Source organism: Arachis hypogaea, chromosome 20 (assembly GCF_003086295.3).
Source record: "Arachis hypogaea cultivar Tifrunner chromosome 20, arahy.Tifrunner.gnm2.J5K5, whole genome shotgun sequence".
Classification (NCBI taxonomy): domain Eukaryota; kingdom Viridiplantae; phylum Streptophyta; class Magnoliopsida; order Fabales; family Fabaceae; genus Arachis; species Arachis hypogaea.
In genome coordinates, this window is record NC_092055.1 from 71240212 (window position 1) to 71266692 (window position 26481).

A 26481-nucleotide genomic window follows, 5' to 3' on the forward strand; every position below is an offset into this window, starting at 1 on the left:
ACAGAATGTTGTTGATGCCTTGTGTTCCTGATCCATTGCTCAAGTATGGTAAACTAAGGGCCTGAAATAATATCCAAGGAATTTTTTTTAATAAAAAATAAATAATTTAACATAGTTTTAGAACTTCAATAAATAATAAAGAGTGTGTTGTAGAAAAAAAAAGTAAAGTGAACCTTTAACAGCGTGCTATATACACACACACACTATATATATATATATCACTGACTCATCATAGTTGTTTGGGAAACCTGATTATTAGTAAAGGAATGTGTATGTATGGTACAAATATGTGAGAATTGAAGGAACATAATGACCTCAATTTGACTCTGAAGGAATCTGATATACCCAATAGCTTTTAACAACACTGAGGCTGTGTCAGTCTGCAAAAAAAGTAAAATATAAATACCACACACCATAAAATTTAAATCCTCCATAGTCATATAATAAAGCATCATTTGAGTTTTCATAACCTGTATTCAGTCAGTTTAAATCCTCTAATTAAATGTTAAGATGTTTCAGAGCTCATCTTAACATAACATTTAATTTGCTTTGCAAAAGATCTCTTCATAACCCCAATTTTCAATCTCAGATCAGATCAGCCCAGATACATTTTTAATCCATTGAACATTCAGGAAACAGCAACATTGATAATTCACATACATGTAAATGCAAGAGAAAAGGTTTACTAGAACTTTCAAAGAATTACCTCTTCTACAAGATCCCCAGCAATTCCTCTAACAAGTTCACACAGAATGTTTTCAGTAAATGATTCCTTGATCCAGAAACTGATGTCCTTGTAACAAGGAGGATACTGTAGAAGAAAAAGAGAGAGAAAAGAATTAAAACTCACAGTTAGAATTTAGTAAGCACATGACATGATATGTGTATTTGTTAACAAAAATAAAAAAGATCAATAGATCCATAGTGCATACTTAGGAGCTTCAATTTATCTCCGAATTGTAATGTATCTTCCTTGTTCTATATAACAATACAAGCAAAAAATATCCTTCAAATGCCCCAATAAAAATGTGCAATTTTGCCTTAAAATTTATAACAGGCAAGATCAAATTAAAGTAGGATATCAGGCATGAAGAACAGAAAACCACCATGCTCATCATTGCTCCTATGAGAAAAGCTATACTCATCATGAACAGGTTAAATGCAAAATGCTTTCCAGAGATGTTTAAATTTGAAAATCAAAATTGCTATCTCAGGTAGATGTAAGAGCAGTTTTCTTTTCCATACAATTCTAAACTCCTAAAGTAAAAGCAATAATGCAGCACCAATGACCAATCACCATCCAGAAAGTAACAGAAAATGATCCGCAATGGAATAATAAGCAGAGAATTAACATTGAAAGAACGCATCAAGCATAATCCCAAGTAAACAAAATCAATAAAGCTAGAAAAAACAAACCTTGATGCTAGATGCGGGATGAGAGGCGAGCAGAACCGCGACACAGAGAGAGGCGAGCAACACCACGACCAGGGCTGGGTTGGAGATGATGAGGCTGAGCAGAACCGCGACAGAGAGAGGCGTGCAGGACCACGACCAGGGTTGGGTTCGAGAAGATGAGGCGAGCAGCACCGCGACAGAGACAGGCGAGGAGCACCGCGACAGAGAGAGGCGAGCAGAACCACGACCAGGGTTGGGTTCGAGAAGATGAGGCGAGCAGCACCGCGACAGAGACAGGCGAGGAGCACCGCGACAGAGACAGGCGAGGAGCATCACGACCAGGGCTGGGTTCGAGAAGATGAGGCGAGCAGCACCGCCACAGAGACAGGCGACCAGGGCTGGGTTCGATCGCGACGATGAAGCTGACAGCGCCTTAGCTTTTAGGGTTCGAGAGGGTTCGAGCCAGAGAAGATGAATTTTTAGGGTTTCTTTGTTTTAGTGTGTAAGTTATTAGTGTGGGTTGTTGGGTAGTAAAAATTGATAACTTAGAAAAAAAAAAGGTTAAGTGTGGGAAAAATAGGTGGGAAACTAAATTTTTGAGGAGGGAACTCTATCGGCACGTTTTTTTGGGGTGCCAAAATACACAAGGTATAGCCACATTTATTAAGCGTACCGGTTTCTTTCTATGGCCACGCTTTTTAAGCGTGGCCAAAAAAAAGCGTGGCGAAATATCAAATCAGTGGCCACTCTCGTAAAAGCGTGCCGATTTCTCTCTATGGGTACGCTTTTCAAGCGTAGCAGTAAAAAAGCGTGGCCAAATTTCAAATAAATGGCCACCCTTAGAAAAGCGTGCCGATTTCCCTCTATGGCCACGCTTTTAAGCGTGGCAAAAAAAAGCGTAGCCAAATCATAAATCGATGGCCACCCTCGCAAAAGCGTGCCCATAGACCATTTTTGGGCACGCTTTTAAAGCGTGGCAAGAAAAAAGGGTGCCGATAGGCCTTTTTTCTTGTAGTGTTAATTCAATTAGAAATCTGTAACATGGAATAATTCTTAGATCAATTTATAATAATAATCAATTCAAATGTTGGAATAAATAAAAGTAAAACTAAAAGAACATTAAACCTGGATCCAGAGTTACTCTTAAAACAAGAAGAAATCCTAAATCCTAAAAGAGAGAGAGAGAAGATCTCCCTCTCAACTAAATCTAAATCATTGAAAGGTGAAAATATGCGAGCTCTCTTTGAATGGAAGCATTCCCACACTTTATAACCTCTGGTATGCTGTCTGTACCTGGATCTGGGCCAAAAAGGGCTTCAAAATTCGCTGGGGGCATATTCTGTAATTTCTGGTGCGTGGCCTCTATCACGCGTCCGCGTGGGTCACGCGGTCGCATCATTCGGAGCTTTTCCTTGCCACGCGGTCGCGTCAGTCATGCGACCGCGTCATGTGTATTCTGCTTAAGGCGCGCGGTCGCGTCAGTCATGCGGCCGCGTCGCTGCTGATTCGTGCTTGGCACGCGATCGCATCATCCATGCGATCGCGTGGATACCAGTTTCCTTAAAGCTCTGTTTTGCTTCTTCCTTCCATTCTAGTATGTTTCCTTTTTCATCCTTTAAGTCATTCTGCCTTTAGAAAATCTGAAACTACTCAACACACTAATCACGGCATCGAATGGAAATAAAGGTAATTAAAATAATTAATTTTTAAAGCTTAGAAAACATGTTTTTCATTATATGACATAATGAGGAAGGGAAAGTAAAACTATGCAATTAATGTGAATAAGTAGGTGAAGAGTTGAATAAATCACTCTAATTAAGCACAAAAGAACTCATGAAATATGGGTTTATCACCCACCCCCCTCCCTTTTAAATCGACATTCGGCCTCCCTCCTCTCATCCACCATTCAATACTAGCTCTCCTTCTATCCCTCTCCTTTCTTTTCTTTTGCTTGAGGACAAGCAAACCTCTAAGTTTGGTGTGTTTATCCGTGATCACTAAATTATACCCACTAAGATCATGGCTCCGAAAGGAAAACAAACCACTCCAAGAGGCAAGAAAGAGAGTATTCCAAAACCACTTTGGAATCAAGAGAAGTTCTTAACCAAAGAACATTCAGACCATTACTACAAAATAATGGGTCTAAGATTAGTGATCCCGGAAGTCAAGTTCGATCTGAAGGAAGATGAATATCCGGAGATCCAAGAGCAGATTCGAAACAGGAACTGGGAAGTCCTAGCTAATCTTGAAACAAAAGTGGGAAGGAATATGGTTCAGGAATTCTATGCTAATCTATGGCAAACAGACAGGCAGAGAATATCTGGAACTGCCCTCTATGACTATCGGACTATGGTCAAAGGAAAGATTGTTCACATCCACCCTGACAAAATCAGGGAGATCTTTAAGCTACCTCAACTGAAAGATGACCCAGACTCCTTCAATAGGAGAATGATGAGAACAAACAAGGGCATGGATAAGATTCTAGAGGATATATGCATCCCTGGAGCCAGGTGGACCACCAGCAGCAAGGGTGTCCCAAATCAACTCAAGAGAGAAGATCTCAAACCAGTCGCCAGAGGATGGCTGGACTTCATTGGGCGTTCTATATTGCCCACTAGCAACCGTTCTGAAGTCACCGTTAAAAGAGCAGTGATGATCCATTGCATTATGTTGGGAAAAGAAGTGGAAGTTCATCAATTGATTCCATCTGAATTTTACATACTTGCAAACAAGAACTCAAAGGATGCCAGGTGGGCTTATCCAAGCCTAATCTCTATGCTCTGCAAGGATGCTGGAGTAAGGATGGGAATAACGGAGTACATCTCAGTGGAGCAACCAATCACTAAAACCACAATGGAAAAACAACAAGTGCAGGATGACCCCATCAAGAGGAGGGCGCAAGAATTTCTCCCGGAAGTCCCTCAATTTGAATATTGGGAATAGCTTGAAGCATCTGTTACCAAGTTGCAAGAATCTATGGATCAAATAAAGGAAGAACAGCAAAATCAAAACAGTATGCTCTGCAAACTGCTCAGGGAACAAGAAGAGCAAGGGCGTGACTTAAAGGAACTGAAGCGTCAGAAGTTATCTCTTGAAGGACCAATCACCCCACAGACTAGAGAAACATCCACATCCCAAACTCAAGGTTGTTGAGTTCTAATCTTAGCCTTAACTCTGTGATAATTTTTCTTATTTGAGTTTTACCTTAGAAGTTATAGTAGTAATTAGTAGTGATTTTATCTCCAATTAAGCTATAATTTATTTTTCTCATTATCATTAAACATGAATAAAATAGAAGATTTTCATTAGAATAAGGAGGCAATATTTTTCGAGTCTTTAATAAAACAAATTCTAATTGTTTACATGTGGTGTCAATGCTTTCTGCCTTCTGAATGAATGCCTGAATAGAGCATATGTCTTTGGAATTTGATGTTCTTGAATGTTAAATATGTTGGCTCTTGAAAGAATGATGAACATGAGACATGTTATTGATAATCTGAAAAATCATAAAAATGATTCTGGAAGCAAGAAAAAGCAGTGAACACAAAGCTTGCAAAAAAAAAAAGAGCAAGCAGAAAAAACCAATAGCCCTTAAAACCAAAAGGCAAGGGTAATAAAAAGGATCCAAAGCTTTGAGCATCAGTGGATAGGAGGACCTAACCATGTGCTTGTGGTGTGAAGGTGTCAAGTGAAAACTTGAGACTGAGCGGTTAAAGTCGAGGTCCAAAGCAAAAAGAAGAGTGTGCTTAAGAACTCTTGACACCTCTAATTGGGGACTTTAGCAAAGCTGAGTCACAATCTGAAAAGGTTCACCCAATTATGTGTTTGTGGCATTTATGTATCCGGTGGTAATACTGGAAAACAAAGTGCTTAGGGCCACGGCCAAGACTCATAAAGTAGCTGTGTTCAAGAATCAACATACTGAACTAGGAGAATCAATAACATTATCTAAATTCTATGTTCCTATAGATGCCAATCATTCTGAGCTTCAATGGATAAAGTGAGATGCCAAAACTGTTCGGAAGCAAAAAGCTACTAGTCCCGCTCATCTAATTAGAATCTGAGCTTCACTCAAGAACTCTGAGATATTATTGCTTCGTGACTTATCTGTATTCTATTTTATTTGTCTAGTTGCTTGGGGACAAGCAACAGTTTAAGTTTGGTGTTGTGATGAGCGGATATTTTATACGCTTTTTGGGGTTAATTTCATGTAGTTTTTAGGATGTTTTAGTTAAGTTTTTAGTATATTTTCATTAGTTTCTAGGAAAAATTCATATCTCTGGACTTTACTATGAGTTTGTGTGTTTTTCTGTAATTTCAGGTATTTTCTGGCTGAAATTGAGGGAGCTGAGCAAAAATCTGATTCGGGCTGAAAAAGGACTGCTGATGCTGTTGGATTCTGACCTCTCTGCACTCGGAATGGATTTTCCGGAGCTACAGGAGTCCAATTGGCGCGCTTCCAATTGCGTTGGAAAGTAGACATCCAGGGCTTTCCAGAAATATATAATTGTCCCTACTTTTCTCAAGGATAGACGATGTAAACTGGCGTTCAACACTAGTTCCATGTTGCAATCTGGCGTCCAGCGCCAGAAACAGGTTACAAGTTGGAGTTCAACGCCAGAAACAGGTTACAACCTGGAGTTGAACGCCCAAAACAGCCCATGCATGTGAGAAGCTTAAGTCTCAGCCCCAGCACACACCAAGTGGGCCCCAGAAGTGGATTTCTGCACTATCTATCATAGTTTACTCATTTTCTATAAACCTAGGTTACTGGTTTAGTATTTAAACAACTTTTAGAGATCTATTTTGTATCTCATGACATTTTAGATCTGAACTTTGTAATCTCTGACGGCATGAGTCTCTAAACTCCATTGTTGGGGGTGAGGAGCTCTGCTGTGTTCCGATGAATTAATGCAACTATTTCTGTTTTCCATTCAAACATGCGTGTTCCTGTCTAAGATATTCATTCGCGCTTAATTATAGAGAAGATGATGATCTGTGACACTCATCACCTTCCTCAATTCATGAATGTGTGTCTAACAACCACCTCCATTCTATATCAGATTGAATGAGTATCTCTTAGATTCCTTAATTAGAATCTTTGTGGTATAAGCTAGATTGATGGCACTATTCATGAGAATCCAGAAAGTCTAAACCTTGTATGTGGTATTCCGAGTAGGATTCTGGGACTGGATGGCTCTGACGAGCTTCAAACTCGCGAGTGTTGGGCATAGTGATAGACGTAAAAGGATCAATGGATCCTATTCCAGCATGAGTGGGAACCGACAGATGATTAGTCGTGTAGTGACAGCGCACGTGGACCCTTTTCACTGAGAGGACAGATGGTAGCCATTGACAACGGTGGTCCACCAACACACAGCTTGCCATGGAAGGAACTTTGCACTTTTGCATGCATGAGGGAAGAGGAATACAAGAGAAAAGTTGAAATTCAGAAGACAAAGCATCTCCAAAACCCCAACATATTCTCCATTACTGCATAACAAGTAACCTTTACTTCATGCTCTCTTGTTCATTTGCAAGTCAATTGATAACCACTAATTAATATCCTGACTAAGAGTTGTAAGATAACCATAGCTTGCTTCAAACCAACAATCTCCGTGGGATCGACCCTTACTCACGTAAGGTATTACTTGGACGACCCAGTGCAATTGCTGGTTAGTGGTACGAGTTGTGAAAAGTGTGATTCACAATTCGTGCACCAATTCTCCTCTACATGAATTAGAAAAGCTACTAGTTTTGGACTCACATAATTAAACAATCAAATAGAAAAATATAATTGGATGAGAATGTAAAATTTATTTGTACTGCACCTGAGTTATGTAAATTCTTTTATAAAGTTTTGATATTGAGATCTGAGTTTCTTCTATTTTGCAACAGCTTGAAGTATGTGCCTGGCTTCATTGAGAGAGCTGAGGAGCTAAAAGAAAAGGGTGTGGATGAATCAATTTAGGTAAAAAAACATTTGTCGTATATTATTTTTTATTCGTGCACAATCTCACCTAATTTCAGTCTTGGGATATCTTATATATAAAAAAATATTGATGAATTAATTTAGGTTCTGATTCTTTTTAATTATTTTTAATATTGAATTGTCATTACTAATTTTTTCTGGTATTTTTTCTTGGCAGATTACTGATAACTTGGAACAAAGACTTTACAAGAATTTACGTAATGAAAACTTGGCTTCAGTGAACGTTAGTCTTGTGTATATATAAAGAATTGTTATAGTTGTATATTTATAGTTAAAAAATCATGTTATGTTTGATACTTTGTATACGAATTATTTTTTTATTTCCAATACTAAAAAATCATATATTATGTTTAATACTTTGTTCATGAGCTATATAATATTTTGTTTATAGATTATAATTTTTTGTTATTGTGAAATTTTAATAAAAAAATTATTTGTTTAACGCGATAAAAATGACTGTAAAAATTGCCTTTTAAATGATAAAAATTGTCACTTTTATTTGGTAAAAAGGGCGGTTTGTAGCTGCCATTTTAAATAGCATGAAATGTAATTTTAATTCGGTAAAAATGGCGATTTCAAATGCCATTTTAACCAATAAAAATACTTCATCAGGGTAAAAATGGCGGTTTAAAATGCCATTTTAACCTGTAAAAATAGCGGTTTCAAATGCCATTTTAACCAACCAAAAATGTCACTCTATCAAGGTAAAAATTGCGGTTCATAAACGCCGTTTTAACCCACAAAAAATGCCGTTTTACGCTGGAAATAATGGCGGTTTGAACTGCCGTTTTAACCAACAAAAAATGCCGTTTTATCCTGAAAATAACGGCGGTTTGAACCGCCATTTTAACACAACACAAAAACTGCCGTTTTAACCCAACTCAAAAACCGCCGTTTTAACCAGGTAATTGTGGCAGTTTTTCAAAAATCGCCGTAATAACCAAATGGTACTTCAAATTATGGCGGTTTTTCTTGAGCGCCATTCAAGGTAATAATGGCGGTTCAAACTGCCGTAATAACCTTAAAAAATTGCCGTTCTGATGGTTTTGGATGTTGTTGAATCATGATTATGATGTGTGATGATATACGTTGATGATGATTATTGGTATTTAATGAGTATGAAAGTTGATGATGAATGTGTGAATTATTATTGTTGGTGAGGGTTTGTTGATATAGTTGATGATTGATGATGAATATTGATGTTGTTGGTAGTTTGAAGGTGAGTGTTAAGATTGTTGATAAATGATATGGGTTATGAAGTTAAGATAATGATTGTTGAGAATTATTGGTGTTAATGAGTTTTATGATGGATTTGATTAATGTTAGATATTGTTTAGTGATGATTACTGCAATTGATGAGGATTTGTTTTGGATGTTGAGGTTTTGAGGTTCTTGGTAAAAACAGATTTTTGGTGAAGTTTGACGGATCATAACTTGTGCCTCAGTTTTCAAAATTTGTTGAAAGTTGTTTAGAATTAAAGTTCATTGAAAAGTCTTCAAATTGGTATAAAGTTTGTAAAATTTGGACTTTTGAAAGGATAGTTATGATCATTCAAAGTTTGGTGTCAAAATCTGAAATTTTGCAATGTTGCAGAATTTTGTGATTTCTGGTTTGTGTGCGCACACACAGCCTTGTGCGCACGCACACCCCTGTGATTTTTGAACCTGTGCGCATGCACAGCCTTGTGCGTACGCACACACAGGGGAAAGCCTTCTGTTGAGAATGCTAGCACAACCTGTGCGCGCATATAACCAATGAAGTTTTACAACCTGTGCGCACGCACACGTTGGAAGGTGCACTCTGTTGAGGGCGTTTGCACGCCTTTTGCGAGCGAACAGAGTTTGGAAAATTTTGCACTTGTGCGTACGCACACCTCTATGCGTACACACACTTTTTAAAATCTCCTTGGGCGTGCGCACGCACACCCTTGTGCGTACGCACATGCCCTGTTTTTCAACTAAAATCTTGTTTTTAACTGTTTCCCCTTTCCAACCAGCTTGTAAACTTCTGTGACACCTATTTAATACTTTTTGGCTTGTTTTTGGATGTTAACCATACGGAAGGTCTTGGGTGAAATTATTTGGGTATTTCCTTGAAAAGTTAGAGAACGGAGGTTTAGGTTTCTGGTGTATTGAGGATGAATTTGGTTGAGAGAGAAGGAAGAGTAGGGGACTCGGTAATTACTGACAACGAATTGAAAAATTGATGAACTAAGGAGTTCGGAATGGAAATTATGAATGATTATGGTAGATGGAATGAGTATGAGTGGAAGTGTGCAATGAGGAGTGGCCTCTGAGATTGAATATGTGATTTCGATATGCATTGTTCTCCGTCGTAGGGGGTGTGGCAGTCTCCCGCCTATGTTCGGATGTGAGGCTTGAAGTTGGATTTCTCACTCATATTTATCGCTTAAGAGGATGGTGGTAGGGCACTCTCCCTTGGAATGTTTCCCTCTGAAAGGAGAAGGTGGTAGGGCACTCATCCCTCGGAATTTTTCCTCCTGAGCATGGATTTCTCTCTGGTTGCAAGGTGGTAGGGCACTAACCAACAGAATCATGCAGCATCTAGAGGAAGGTGGTAGGGCACTCTCCCTCGGAACATTTCCCTCTGAAAGGAGAAGGTGGTAGGGCACTTATCCCTTTGAATTATTCCTCCTAAGTATGCGCAACAGAGAGACTAATAAGGGAGTTGCCGTACAGATTTTCTGTCGGGTTTGGCACAATAACCGACATGTGATAATTTATAAATAGGACAGATTTTCTATAAACCCTAGGCTACTAGTTCTCTATAAATAGGACATTTTACTATTGTATTTTCATCTTGGTTCTTCAGGTTCCTTCTCTGGGGCCGAAGCCAATGACCACCATTATCACTTTTGTATTTTCAACGGTGGAGATTCTACACACCATAGATTAAAGTGTGGAGCTCTGCTGTTCTTCATGAATTAATGCAAAGTACTATTTGTTTTTCTATTCAACTCAAGTCTATTTCTTCTCCAAGATATTCATTCGCACCCAAGAACATGATGAATGTGATGATTATGTGACACTCATCACCATTCTCACCTATGAACGCGTGCCTGACAACCACTTCCGTTCTACATGCAAACAAGCTTGAATGTGTATCTCTTGGGTTTCTAATCTAAGATTAGAACCTTCATGGTATAGGCTAGAATTATTGGCGGCCATTCCTGAGATCCGGAATGTCTAAACCTTGTCTGTGGTGTTCTGAGTAGGATCTGGGAAGGGATGATTGTGACGAGCTTCAAACTCGCGAGTGTTGGGCGTGTGACAGACGCAAAAGGATCAATGGATCCTATTCCAACATGATCGAGAACCGACAGATGATTAGCCGTGCGGTGACAGCGTGCTTAGAACATTTTCACTGAGAGGACGGGAAGTAGCCATTGATAACGGTGATGCCCAACATAAAGCTTGCCATGGAAAGGAGTATGAATGATTGGAAGAAGGCAATAGGAAAGCAGAGGTTCAGGAGGAACAAAGCATCTTCATACGCTTATCTGAAATTCCTACCAATGAATTACATAAGTATCTCTATCTCTATCTTTATTTTATGTTTTATTTATCTTTAATTATCAATCCTTCATAACCATTTAAATCTGCCTGACTGAGATTTACCAGATGACCATAGCTTGCTTCAAGCCGACAGTTTCCGTGGGATCGACCCTTACTCACGTAAGGTATTACTTGGACGATCCAGTGCACTTGCTGGTTAGTTGTGCGGAATTGTGACAAAGTGTGATTCACGTTTGAGACCTCCAAGTCTTTGGCGCCATTGTTGATGATCACAATTTTGTGCACCAAGTTTTTGGCGCCGTTGCCGGGGATTGTTCGAGTTTGGACAACTGACGGTTCATCTTGTTGCTTAGATTAGGTGCTTTTCTTTTTATTTTTCAGAATTTTTAAAGAATTCTATAGTTTCAAGGTGATGTTCTTATCATCACAAAATCTGATTGATTCTCATTAATTTAGCTGCTGAATGTAATGTCCTGCTGAAGCTTGGCTAGCCATGTCTAATCTTTTTAGACTGAAGCTTTAGACTAACATTGCATTATTCCTGGAATTCTTATTAAAAGTTTTGAATCTCTTTATTCTCTTTTCCATATGATTTTCGAAAAATCACAAAAAAATTTATAAAACCATAAAAATCAAAAATATTTTATGTTTCTTGTTTGAGTCTAGTATCAATTTTTAAGTTTGCTGTCTTGCATGCGTTGTTTATTTGATCCTAGTTGCATTTTTTTTTTGTTTCTCATCATTAAAAATTCAAAAAATTTTTTAAAATTGTGTCTTTTCAAGTCAATAATACAGAAAATTGAAGATTTAGAACATTCAGCAGAGGAATTAAACAGAAAAAGCTGGGCGTTTAAAACGCCCAGTGAAGAAGGAAAACTGGCGTTTAAACGCCAGCTAGGGTACCTGGCTGGGCGTTTAACGCCCAAAAAGGTAGCATTTTGAGCGTTAAACGCCAGAATGGATACCATTCTGGGCGTTTAATGCCAGGATGACACTAGAGGGAAGATTTTGTTTTTAATTCAAATTTTTTTCAAATCTTCATAATTTTTCAAAATCAAATCTTTTTCAAATCATATCTTTACAATCATATCTCTTCAAAATCAATTTCTTTCCATTTTTTTATTTATTATTATTTTCGAAAATCCTTGCTACAATTAATGATTTACTTCAAAATTTTCAAGTTGTTACTTGCCTATTAAGAAAGGAACAAATTTTAAATTTTAGAATCATATCTTCTAATTTCTTGTTAGTCAAGTAATCAACTTTAATTTTAAAACTTTCTCTTTTTAATTTGATTTTCAATCATATCTTCTCAATTATATCTTTTCAATCACATCTTTTTCAAAATTAAGTTTCAATCATATCTTTTTGATTTCTAATTTCAAAATCTTTTTCAAAAATCACTTAATTTCTTTCCCAATCTTAATTTTCGAAAAACCTTTACCAAATTTTCAAAATTTCTTTTAATTATTTCAAAATCTTTTACTTTAATTTCGAAAATTCTTCCCCTCTTCTCACATCCTTCTATTTAAGGACTAACACTCCTCTACTATCAACAATTCGAACTCTATCCCTCTTGATAAGTTCGAATTCTTCTCTTTCTACCTCCTCTTTCTATTTTTCTTTTCCTCTGACACCTTAAGGAATCTCTATACTGTGACATAGAGGATTCCATACTTTCTTCTTCTCTCTTTCATATGAGTAGGAGTAAGGACAAAGACATTCTGCTTGAGGCTGATCCTGAACCCGAAAGGACCTTGAAGAGAAAGCTGAGAGAAGCTAAAGTACAACTCTCTGTAGAGGACCTAACAGATCTTTTCAAACAAGAAGAAGCCATGGCAGCCAAAAACACCAACAATGTAAGGAAGGTGCTTGGTGACTTTACTGCACCTACTCTTGACTTCTATGGGAGAAGCATCTCTATCCCTGCCATTGGAGCAAACAATTTTGAGCTCAAGCCTCAATTAGTTTCTCTAACGCAATAGAATTGCAAGTTTCATGGACTTCTATTGGAAGATCCTCATCATTTCTTAGCTGAATTCTTGCAAATCTATGACACTGTCAAGACTAATGGGGTTGATCCCGAGGTCTACAAGCTTATGCTTTTTCCCTTTGCTGTAAGAGACAGAGCTAGAACATGGTTGGATTCACAACTTAAAGAAAGCCTGAACTGTTGGGAAAAGCTAGTTAATGCCTTCTTGGCAAAGTTCTTTCCACCTCAAAAATTGAGCAAGCTTAGAGTGGAAGTCCAAACCTTCAGACAGAAGGAAGGTAAATCCCTTTATGAAGCATAGGAAAGATACAAGCAATTGATCAAAAGGTGTCCTTCTGACATGCTTTCAGAATGGAGCATCATAGGTATCTTCTATGATGGTCTGTCTGAACTGTCCAAAATGTCATTGGACAGCTCTGCTGGAGGATCTCTTCATCTGAAGAAGACGCCTGCAGAAGCTCAGGAACTCATTGAAAAGGTTGAAAATAACTAATTCATGTACACTTCTGAAAGGAACCCTATGAATAATGGGACAAGTCAGAAGAAAGGAGTTCTTGAGATTGATACTCTGAATGCCATATTGGCTCAGAACAAAATATTGACTCAGCAAGTCAATATGATTTCTCAGAGTCTGTCTAGAATACAAGCTGCATCAGTCAGTACTAAGGAAGCTTCCTCTGAAGAAGAAGCTTATGACCCTGAGAACCCTGCAATGGAAGAAGTGAATTACATGGGAGATTCCTATGGAAACACTTACAATTCTTCATGGAGAAATCATCCAAATCTCTCATGGAAGGACCAACAGAGGCCTCAACAAGGCTTAAATAACAATAATGGTGGAAGAAACAGGTTTAGCAATAGTAAGCCTTTTCCATCATCTTCTCAGCAACAGATAGAGAATTCTAAGTAGAGCCACTCTGACTTAGCAACTGTAGTCTCTGATCTATTTAAAACCACTCAGAGTTTCATGACTGAAACAAGGTCCTCCATCAGAAATTTAGAGGCACAAGTAGGTCAGCTGAGTAAAAAAGTTACTGAACTCCTTCCTAGTACTCTTCCAAGCAATACAGAAGAGAATCCAAAAGGAGAGTGCAAGGCCATCAACATGACCCACACTGCCGAACTTGGAGAGGAGGAAGAGGCAGTGATCTCCACTGAGGAAGACCTCACTGGACGTCCACTGGCCTCCAAGGAGTTCCCTCATGAGGAACCATGGGAATCTGAGGCTCACACAGAGACCATAGAGATTCCATTGAATTTACTCCAGCCATTCATGAGCTCTGATGAGTACTTTTCCTCTGAAGAGGATGAAGATTGTAACATCCCACATTTTTGAAAATCTAATTATAAATAAATTATGATTTTATCTTATTAAGTTTAAACTTTATAATTTTAGAAATTATTTTGTTAGAGATAATTAAATAAGATTCGGAGATAGTTTTATTTCGAATCAATTAATATTTTTAAGTAATCTAATTATAATGGAATATTTTGTATAATTTTAGTAATTGAAAAATAATAAAGAATTGTACAATTTAATTTAAGTAACTTTTATTCTGAAAAGGTTACGATTTATTTTATTAATTTGATATCTTATTTTATAAATTAATCAATTGAGAGTAATTAAATTAGTTTTATTAATATTTGGAGTTTAAGTTGATTAATATTCTTATGTAATTTTTATAATTGGTTATTTCGAATGCTTTGGAAATAAAATTTAGTAATGAAAGTATTATATAATTTAATTTAGGTAATTTCTAATATGAATGAATTATGGTTTATTTTATTAGTTTGAACTTTTAGAGATTAATTTATTAGGAATGATTAAATGGATTTTTATAAATACTTTAAGTTTAAGTAATTTTATTATTATTAGATATTTTATAAATTGAAATTAAAGTTTCAGTGATAGAAAAATAATAAAAAGTTATATCATTTAATTTGACTAATTAGTATTGAGTTTAAACTGTATTTTATAAAAATGTGATTAATATGTTTATTTTATAATGTAAATTAGAAATAATTGATTGAACTTAGCAATATGTTGATAAATAATGTTCCTAAATATTTTTAATAGAGTATATTTGATTCTAAAATTACTCTATCTTTCAATTTTATCAAAATATCTATTCATATCTATCTATATTACTTTATAAAATCCCTAATTTCTAACCCTAATTCCCAAATTGAATCAGAAACTCTAATTTCCCAAATTGAGAAAACCTAACCCTAATTTTTCCCCTTTCCCCAGCCTTTGAAACGCAGCCCACACCCCCCTTTCATCACCTTCAACGTAAACAGCACACACATAAAATAGGGGAGGACTTCTGAGAGAGCTGAGGGAAAGAGAGGAAGCGAGGATTGTTCACCGTCACTGCCGCCGTCCTGGAACACGCCGCCGACGCCGTTGCAGAGAGAAGCGGACGAAGTACCATCGTGCTCCTTGCCGCTGCTGTCGAACAGACCCGTTCGAGAGGAGAGAGTGCCGCGAGCCGGGGACGACGTGAGGAAAAAGAGGAGTCGTCGCACCCAGCCGCTGTGTAGCTCGCCATCACCGGCGTCTCACCGCCATCGCTATGGAGACCGAACGTCGTCGATCTTCCTGCCGCAACCTTGGAGTCCGCCCCGTCATTGAGGAAGACAGAGATGAGGGAGGAGCTGTGAATGCGCCGTGGTGGTTGCCGTCGCCACTGCCTAGGTTCCTGTGGTCCAAGTCGCCATTGATGGAGAAGACGCCACTGAGGAGCAGAGCCTCTATTTCGCGTCAGTCACGACGGAGCTACTATGGATGTTGCTATCTTGCTGCCACTGAAGGTCCATAGCCGCCAATCCACGCCGCTGCTGAAGATGGTAAGCCAAACTGTCGTCCTTGTTGCTGGAGAAGACCACCGGAGTTGCTGTTCTGGCTCTGGTCTATTACTTTATTTGATTCTATTCCATTTACACACTTCCTTTGTCACTGCCATCCTTGTTAACGATTTAACTTTTTAGTACATTCCCTGTCCTGAATTTTCCAGAGTTGTGTTTGCTCTTGCTTCCTATTCGATTCAAATCCTTTGTCCTGTTGCAACCATCGGCGCTGCCTTAAGAAAATGAGACTGTTATTATTCCGGTTAGTGCTCCTGCTGCCGCCGCTTCCTCGTTCTGTTATTATTGTCTAATTGAGGTAAAGCATTCTGGCTCTTGCTTCAATTTGAGTTAGCATGGAGTTTACAGAATTTTTACTATTATCCTATTTGAATTCACCGTTTCTAATTGCTGCCGTGACCACCTCATGATGCTGCTGGTTCTGTTTGAAAATGGATGCTACTTCTGGAATCCCAGATCGGAGAGGAGAGGAGGCGTTTAACTTTGTCATTGTTGCTGCCATGGAAATAGATGCTGGAAACTGCTAATGGAGCAGCTGCGTTTAGTGATTTTGACATTGAGGTAGGGGGTTTAAAACGGTTTCAATTTAAGAATGCCTACAAGGTTTATTGAATAACTGCAAATAGATTTAATAGCTGTGAGTAATTGATTGATTATGTAATTATTGAATTGTGGCTGAAATTGTGATTGGAATGGTTGAGATTTTGATTTGGAATTGTTGATTTGTGATATTGAATGATTATGTGGATTGGGAATTGCTTGATGACTAATTGTTGAGAATTTCTGAATTTTAATGGGTTATGTGGGATTTGTTACCGTTGAGTTGTTATTTGGTATATTGTAATGTTAATGAACTTGGTTGGTGGTTGATTTGGAATTGGTTTTGAGGGGTTTTGAAGGGTTGGATTTTGAATACTAAATAGATTGCTGAAAAACTGATTTTTGAAATAAAAAGGTGACTTTGGAAGTGAATTAGTTATTCAACGATCATCGAAATGATATAAGAGCAAAGGCTGAGTAAATTATAATAAAAGTTGTTGTTGGGACTCAATTTTGAGAAGTTTGAATTAATTATAGAACTAGTTATGATTTTTCAAAGTTAAAATGTAAAACTTGATTTTCTGCATTATTTTTAAAGGAAGCCGGAAACTTTGAAAAACTATAACTATTTCTGTGATTATCGGAATTGCGTGGAACCAAGTTTGGATTGAGCTTGGGGATATAGGGAACTGGACTGCTGAATTTGAGACTTTTTCACTAAGTTTATGATTTATGGTGAATTTGTGAATCATGGATGTCAAAACTGGTTTTTCTGCAGAACGTTTAACGCAGCAGCAACTTGATTCCTCTATTGGAAATTCTTCAGTTTGACCTTTGAAATGGAACCAATTTTAAATAAAACTTTATTCCTATTATTTTAATGCCGTAAAATTTCAGAACAATTAGACCTGTAGTTTAAAAGATATGAATTTTTGAAGGATGATGCTTTATGCAGAAAAAGCCAGATTCTGTTTCCTTAAATTAGTAACTTTGGGAGTTTATAACTTTTGATCCTGGATAGATATTGAGATGCAACCAATTGGAGGTGAAAATTAAGTATGTTTAGTATATGTGATTTAAATTTCAGGATTTTCCATGTTTTAATAAGTGAGTTATGGGACTTGGAAGAGGTTGTGTTCAATGATTTGTAAAACAGAATTCTGCAGAAAATTACCTAACTTCCAAGCTATGTAACTCCTTAATTAAAAATGGTATGACCCTGGAACCAATTGAGATAGAAATTTGGATGAGTTATGTTTAACCACATTAATTTTGAAGGTGGTTGGATTTAATTTGGATTTTATATGAAATTTCAAATGTTGTATGGTACTGCTGTCTTTTGGATTTAAAATACTGCAGAACAGTCACGGTTTTGCTTATATTCCTAAAGCTAGAGACAATGAAAAATTATGATTTTTAATTTAATAGAAAGTTTAATCCGAGACGGTCGCATGGATTTAAAGTTTGCGTAATTCCAAATTCATTTGATATTTTAAAAACAAAATGGAAATCAGGCTGCCAGGTTGTGTTGGTAATTATTTTGGATATGGAATTTAAGAAATAGATTTTCTATTATCAAATGTTTTTGAGAATATATTTCTGTGGCAAATGCTGAAAGAGGCTGATGAACTGTTGAGAAAGAAGGAACCCGTAAGGGTGGATAAGTCCTATTTTTAAAGGAGATTATGTCCAAATTTTTATAAAAAATATAAGGACTTAATCAAAATAAATATTCAAGGCTTATTTAATAATAATAACTTCAATAATTCTTTTAAGAAAAGAATATTTGGTTTATGAGATTGTTGGTAGGGGCGTGGGTCTAGTCCCGCTTGCTCAGTGCGTAAACTATTATGCAGGGATGGTGATTTTGTCCCGCCTGCAGTGAGGGCGGTGGTTTAATTCCGCTTGCGTGTTCCGGGCAAGGATGGTGGTTTAATTCCCGCTTGTCTATGGAACCTACGGATAAGGATGGTGGTCTAATCCCGCTTATCCGAGTCGGGTCTGGCAACATAACCGACGCGTGAGCTCATGGCCAGTAGGACAGGCATGCATCATATGCATCTATGTGACATTGTTTGGGTGTGTATATTGTAATTGGTTTGCCTAAGTGAATAATTCTGTTAACTGCTAATTGCTATACTTGATATAATTGCTCTTGATTGTGTTTGAACCTCATTACTTGTGTTTGTAACTGATTGGCTGGATTGTGGTGAATTGGGTGCTGGTTGAATTGCTTGGGCCTGAGGCCGTGATTGAATTGTGTTTGAGGTTTAGTAAGTATGAAAGATTGAGCAGGTTCAGCATACACTTAATGAACCTATGCTTGGAACAGATTAGTCATTCATACGGTCTAGGAAAACTTTTAAGATTTTTATAAAGGAAAATATGGGTTTAGAATTTTGGATAATTAACTGATGCTTTATAAGATTTTGGATTTTTGAATGTTATGCGGTTGGTTTTCAAAATAAAAGGTTGACACGGCGAGTAAAGATCACTGCAAATGAAAACAGTTTTCTTTTAAATACTTTTGAGTGAAATTAACTATTTGCATTTTATTCTTTACTTTCACGGCATTCTCGACCTCTACTGAGAACATGTGGTTTGGTTCTCACCCCCAAATTTTCCACCCTTTCAGCGACAGGTTTGAAGATGCAATTTGAAGCTGCGAGCGATCAGTAGGCTTTCTTTATGGTTTTAATTGCTTTCATAGAGTCCCCTCGCTATTGTCCTTTGAGATTTTATTTTACATAGAGGGGTAGGTTTAGTATATTGTATTTGAGTTTTATTTGGTCTCTTTTGTTTAAGAATTATTATCAATAATATTTATGTGATTATTATTATTTGTGAATGTTTGAATTATGACTTTAATGAATAAAAAACAAAATTTTCTGGAATTTTCTTAAAACTGAAACGCGAACTCGATACAAAGGCTCGATAATTAAGTAGTCAATACTAGAGAAGGTTACGTAATGTTCTTTCTAGTGGAAATACCCTGACTTAAGCAAGGTATTTTGCTGGACGGGACGTTACAATATGGTATCAGAGCAGTCTTTCCTGTAGAGCCTTGGGAGTGGACTGACTATGCTTCATTGCATACTCTGAGTGTCTGTCATGCTTTATAGCTTGTTCTGATGACAAGAGTTTGTGTTTTATATGCATGACTGTCTGATGATTAACGCTATTAGTTTACCTTTGCATACCTCATGGTATCATGTTTGGCCAACTTAATACTAATGATTTATGTATATGGGAACACTAATGGGTTATCATAGACGAAATAGAAGTGATAGGTTAATGCGAATCACGAGGTTTTGGGGACGTTAGAAACTAAGTTCTAGAGATTAGTTCCGTTTCGACGTATAATCTTTATTCGTGCTTGACGTTTTCTCTTTCCTTATCAATTGCATTGAAGTCTCTAGTTCTTGATCTCTTTCTTGGAATGTGTCTTCTATATTTTCTCATATCTCGTCATTCATATATATCCTTGCTTGATTATGTTCCTAATTGTTGCTTGAATCGTTTGAAACATTTATCCTATACCTTACCAACTCTATGCTGCTTGCTTTGAACTTGGATTTATTTCGGTGCAACATATCATTTCTTGAAATTTCCTTCTTGAGTACTTGTTTCAGATTCTCTTCGAAAAAAATTTCAATTTAAATCTTTTTTTACTTGGCTGTATCGACAACCCTTGCTTAAATTTTGATGGGATTGTTTTTAATTCAGCCTAGACTTTCTTACATAAACTTTGAAACTTCTTTATGTAGTTTAATCTTGTTTATCTGTGATATACTACTTATCTTTTATTGATTTATAGAAAATTTTATTTCAGAATCTATTCTTTAAATAGAAACTGATTTTCTTCCAACTTTATTATACTTTTATAGCTATTCTTACCTAATTATGTATTTAAGTATCCTCCAAGATTTTTAAAGAAAATATTTTGCCCTTAACACCAAACAAGCTTTAATTTACAAACCATGCATGATTTGCTTGATCTGAAATTAAAATCGGTATAACGTATTATTTATACTAAGTTTAGTACTTTTGAAAACTGTTGGGATTAAATATTTTCCTTTGAAAAAGATAAACTAATTCCTTCTGTTTCAAGTTGAAATTGTTCTACATTGCTGTACTATCTTTTCTATTACTGTTCATATCAAAACTCTTTAATTCAAAATCCTTTCTTAAGCTTTCAATTTAATTCTCCTTCCGGTATATTTCATTGTTTATATATATCCTTGTTGTTTGATAATCTCACGTATTCCTTTAAATCCTTGTGAAATACCATCTTTGTCCAACTGTGAACTTGAGTATTCTTCCAATTTCTCGCATAAACCTTTCGTGCCGTTTGTCTTTCTCTTCTCAAGTTTCGTATTCCTTATATGCGGTAGTTCTTAGGGACAAGATTTGTGCATACGGAAAGTGAATCTGGTCAGTATACGAAGTTATAAGGAGTTGTGGAGTTTTGAAGCGACAAGAGGAAGTTATCATGCTTTGTTAAGAGTTCTGAACGAACATTGTGTCTATTTAATTTTAGATTTTGAAATTTGGTTTGCATCACCTAATATATTCTCTTCTATGTTTATGTTATATGGTTTTCTTGGTATCTTTAAAATATTCGAAAGGGGATGTGAATATGAATCTTTTCTCCATCTTATATCAATTTTCGAGGGCGAAAATTTTTGTAAGTTGGATAGAATGTAACATCCCGCATTTTTGAAAATCTAATTATAAATAAATTATGATTTTATCTTATTAAGTTTAAACTTTATAATTTTAGAAATTATTTTGTTAGAGATAATTAAATAAGATTTGGAGATAGTTTTATTTCGAATCAATTAATATTTTTAAGTAATCTAATTATAATGGAATATTTTGTATAATTTTAGTAATTGAAAAATAATAAAGAATTGTACAATTTAATTTAAGTAACTTTTATTCTGAAAAGGTTACGATTTATTTTATTAATTTGATATCTTATTTTATAAATTAATCAATTGAGAGTAATTAAATTAGTTTTATTAATATTTGGAGTTTAAGTTGATTAATATTCTTATGTAATTTTTATAATTGGTTATTTCAAATGCTTTGGAAATAAAATTTAGTAATGAAAGTATTATATAATTTAATTTAGGTAATTTCTAATATGAATGAATTATGGTTTATTTTATTAGTTTGAACTTTTAGAGATTAATTTATTAGGAATGATTAAATAGATTTTTATAAATACTTTAAGTTTAAGTAATTTTATTATTATTAGATATTTTATAAATTGAAATTAAAGTTTCAGTGATAGAAAAATAATAAAAAGTTATATCATTTAATTTGACTAATTAGTATTGAGTTTAAACTGTATTTTATAAAAATGTGATTAATATGTTTATTTTATAATGTAAATTAGAAATAATTGATTGAACTTAGCAATATGTTGATAAATAATGTTCCTAAATATTTTTAATAGAGTATATTTGATTCTAAAATTACTCTATCTTTCAATTTTATCAAAATATCTATTCATATCTATCTATATTACTTTATAAAATCCCTAATTTCTAACCCTAATTCCCAAATTGAATCAAAAACCCTAATTTCCCAAATTGAGAAAACCTAACCCTAATTTTCCCCCTTTCCCCAGCCTTTGAAACGCAGCCCACACCCCCCTTTCATCACCATCAACGTAAACAGCACACACACAAAATAGGGGAGGACTTCTGAGAGAGCTGAGGGAAAGAGAGGAAGCGAGGATTGTTCACCGTCACTGCCGCCGTCCTGGAACACGCCGCTGACGCCGTTGCAGAGAGAAGCGGACGAAGTACCATCGTGCTCCTTGCCGCTGCTGTCGAACAGACCCGTTCGAGAGGAGAGAGTGCCGCGAGCCGGGGACGACGCGAGGAAGAAGAGGAGTCGTCGCACCCAGCCGCTGTGTAGCTCGCCATCACCGGCGTCTTACCGCCATCGCTATGGAGACCGAACGTCGTCGATCTTCCTGCCGCATCCTTGGAGTCCGCCCCGTCATTGAGGAAGACAGAGATGAGGGAGGAGCTGCGAACGCGCCGTGGTGGTTGCCGTCGCCACTGCCTAGGTTCCTGTGGTCCAAGTCGCCATTGATGGAGAAGACGCCACCGAGGAGCAGAGCCTCTATTTCGCGTCAGTCACGACGGAGCTACTATGGATGTTGCTATCTTGCTGCCACTGAAGGTCCATAGCCGCCAATCCACGCTGCTGCTGAAGATGGTAAGCCAAACTGTCGTCCTTGTTGCTGGAGAAGACCACCGGAGTTGCTGTTCTGGCTCTGGTCTATTACTTTATTTGATTCTGTTCCATTTACACACTTCCTTTGTCACTGCCATCCTTGTTAACGATTTAACTTTTTAGTACATTCCTTGTCCTGAATTTTCCAGAGTTGTGTTTGCTCTTGCTTCCTATTCGATTCAAATCCTTTGTCCTGTTGCAACCATCGGCGCTACCTTAAGAAAATGAGACTGCTATTATTCCGGTTAATGCTCCTGCTGCCGCCGTTTCCTCGTTCTGTTATTATTGTCTAATTGAGGTAAGGCATTCTGGCTCTTGCTTCAATTTGAGTTAGCATGGAGTTTACAGAATTTTTACTATTATCCTATTTGAATTCACCGTTTCTGATTGCTGCCATGACCGCTGCCATGACCACCTCACGATGCTACTGGTTCTGTTTGAAAATGGATGCTACTTCTGGAATCCCAGATCGGAGAGGAGAGGAGGCGTTTAACTTTGTCATTGTTGCTGCCATGGAAATAGATGCTGGAAACTGCTAATGGAGCAGCTGCGTTTAGTGATTTTTGCGAGTTTCGACATTGAGGTAGGGAGTTTAAAACGATTTCAATTTAAGAATGCCTACAAGGTTTATTGAATAACTGCAAATAGATTTAATAGCTGTGAGTAATTGATTGATTATGTAATTATTGAATTGTGGCTGAAATTGTAATTAGAATGGTTGAGATTGTGATTTGGAATTGTTGATTTGTGATATTGATTGATTATGTGGATTGGGAATTGCTTGATGACTAATTGTTGATAATTTCTGAATTTTAATGGGTTATGTTGGATTTGTTGCCGTTGAGTTGTTATTTGGTATATTGTAATGTTAATGAACTTGGTTGGTGGTTGATTTGAAATTGGTTTTGAGGGGTTTTGAAGGGTTGGATTTTGAATACTAAATAGATTGCTGAAAAACTGATTTTTGAAATAAAAAGGTGACTTTGGAAGTGAATTAGTTATTCAACGATAATCGAAATGATATAAGAGCAAAGGCTGAGTAAAGTATAATAAAAGTTGTTGTTGGGACTCAATTTTGAGAAGTTTGAATTAATTATAGAACTAGTTATGATTTTTCAAAGTTAAAATGTAAAACTTGATTTTCTGCATTATTTTTAAAGGAAGCCGGAAACTTTGAAAAATTATAACTATTTCTGTGATTATCGGAATTGTGTGGAACCAAGTTTGGATTGAGCTTGGGGATATAGGGAACTGGACTGCTGAATTTGAGACTTTTTCACTAAATTTATGATTTATGGTGAATTTTTGAATCATGGATGTCAAAACTGGTTTTTCTGCAGAACGTTTAACGCAGCAGCAACTTGATTCCTCTATTGGAAATTCTGCAGTTTGAATTTTAAAATGAAACCAATTTTAAATAAAACTTTATTTCTATTATTTTAATGCCGTAAAATATCAGAACAATTGGACCTGTAGTTTTAAAGATATGAATTTTTGAAAGATGATGCATTATGCAGAAAAAGCCAGATTCTGTTTCCTTAAATTAGTAACTTTGGGAGTTTATAACTTTTGATCCTGGATAGATATTGAGATGCAACCAATTGGAGGTGAAAATTAAGTATGTTTAGTATATGTGATTTAAATTTTAGGATTTTCCATGTTTTAATAAGTGAGTTATGAGACTTGGAAGAGGTTGTGTTCAATGATTTGTAAAACAGAATTCTGCAGAAAATTACCTAACTTCCAAGCTACGTAACTCCTTCATTAAAAATGGTATGACCCTGGAACCAATTGAGAAATAAATTTGGATGAGTTATGTTTAACCACATTAATTTTGAAGGTGGTTGGATATAATTTTGATTTTATATGAAATTTCAAATGTTGTATGGTGCTGTTGTCTTTTGGATTTAAAATACTGCAGAACAGTCACGGTTTTGCTTATATTTCCGAAGCTAGAGACAACGAAAAATTATGATTTTTGATTTAATATAAAGTTTAATCCGAGACGGTCGCATGGATTTAAAGTTTGCATAATTCCAAATTCATTTGATATTTTAAAAACAAAATGGAAATCAGGCTGGCAAGTTGTGTTGGTAATTATTTTGGATATGGAATTTAAGAAATAGATTTTCTATTATCAAATGTTTTTGAGAATATATTGCTGTGGCAAATACGGAAAGAGGCTGATGAACTGTTGAGAAAGAAGGAACCCGTAAGGGTGGATAAGTCCTATTTTTAAAGGAGATTATGTCCAAATTTTTATAAAAAATATAAGGACTTAATCAAAATAAATATTCAAGGCTTATTTAATAATAATAACTTCAATAATTCTTTTAAGAAAAGAATATTTGGTTTATGAGATTGTTGGTAGGGGCGTGGGTCTAGGCGCTTGCTCAGTGCGTAAACTATTATGCAGGGATGGTGGTTTTGTCCCGCCTGCAGTGAGGACGGTGGTTTAATCCCGCTTGCGTGTTCCGGGCAAGGATGGTGGTTTAATTCCCGCTTGTCTATGGAACCTACGGATAAGGATGGTGGTCTAATCCCGCTTATCCGAGTCGGGTCTGGCAACATAACCGACGCGTGAGCTCATGGCCAGTAGGACAGGCATGCATCATATGCATCTATGTGACATTGTTTGGGTGTGTATATTGTAATTGGTTTGCCTAAGTGAATAATTCTGTTAACTGCTAATTGCTATACTTGATATAATTGCTCTTGATTGTGTTTGAACCTCATTACTTGTGTTTGTAACTGATTGGCTGGATTGTGGTGAATTGGGTGCTGGTTGAATTGCTTGGGCCTGAGGCCGTGATTGGATTGTGTTTGAGGTTTAGTAAGTATGAAAGATTGAGCTGGTTCAGCATACACTTAATGAACCTATGCTTGGAACAGATTAGTCATTCATACGATCTAGGAAAACTTTTAAGATTTTTATAAAGGAAAATATGGGTTTAGAATTTTGGATAATTAACTGATGCTTTATAAGATTTTGGATTTTTGAATGTTATGCGGTTGGTTTTCAAAATAAAAGGTTGACACGGCGAGTAAAGATCACTGCAAATGAAAGTAGTTTTCTTTTAAATACTTTTGAGTGAAATTAACTATTTGCGTTTTATTCTTTACTTTCACGGCATTCTCGACCTCTACTGAGAACATGTGGTTTGGTTCTCACCCCCAAATTTTCCACCCTTTCAGCGACAGGTTTGAAGACGCAATTTGAAGCTGCGAGCGATCAGTAGGCTTTCTTTATGGTTTTAATTGCTTTCATAGAGTCTCCTCGCTATTGTCCTTTGAGATTTTATTTTACATAGAGGGGTAGGTTTAGTATATTGTATTTGAGTTTTATTTGGTCTCTTTTGTATAAGAATTATTATCAATAATATTTATGTGATTATTATTATTTGTAAATGTTTGAATTATGACTTTAATGAATAAAAAACAAAATTTTCTGGAATTTTCTTAAAACTGAAACGCGAACTCGATACAAAGGCTCGATAATTAAGTAGTCAATACTAGAGAAGGTTACGTAATGTTCTTTCTAGTGGAAATACCCTGACTTAAGCAAGGTATTTTGCTGGACGGGACGTTACAAAGATGTTACTGAAGAGCAAGTTGCTAAGTACCTTGGAGCAATCATGAAGCTAAACGCCAAGTAATTTGGTAATGAGACTTGGGAGAATGAACCTCCAATTCTCACTAAAGAACGTGATGACTTGACTAGGCAGATATTACCTCTGAAGAGACACGATCCTGGAAAGTTCTCAATACCTTGCACCATAGGCACCATGACCTTTGAGAAGGCTCTGTGTGACCTAGGGTCAAGTGTAACGACCCAATTTCTGGTACGTCAAGATCATACTAGAAACTGAGCGCTACCAACTTGTCTCCCTAATTATTGTCT

The 26481-nt window shown here is 36.4% G+C and overlaps 1 long non-coding RNA gene and 1 other non-coding gene across 5 annotated transcripts; one reads left to right on the forward strand and one right to left on the reverse strand.

The window, feature by feature from the left end:
- Positions 1–13155: 13155 nt before the first annotated feature.
- On the reverse strand, positions 13156–13263 carry LOC112788351 (small nucleolar RNA R71). Its single transcript, XR_003195718.1, has one exon. It is a non-coding gene; the product is annotated as a small nucleolar RNA R71 (small nucleolar RNA).
- A 1834-nt stretch (positions 13264–15097) lies between these two features.
- On the forward strand, positions 15098–26034 carry LOC112783541 (uncharacterized). Of its 4 annotated transcripts, XR_011878362.1 has the most exons (8): positions 15101–15767; positions 15935–16083; positions 16242–16346; positions 18961–19000; positions 21964–22562; positions 22730–22878; positions 23049–23163; positions 25776–26034. It is a non-coding gene; the product is annotated as an uncharacterized lncRNA (long non-coding RNA). The 4 variants fall into 4 exon arrangements; XR_003193442.3 differs by lacking the exon at positions 18961–19000 and having other exon boundaries at positions 15098–15767; XR_011878363.1 differs by lacking the exons at positions 18961–19000; positions 21964–22562.
- The last annotated feature ends 447 nt before the right edge of the window (positions 26035–26481 follow it).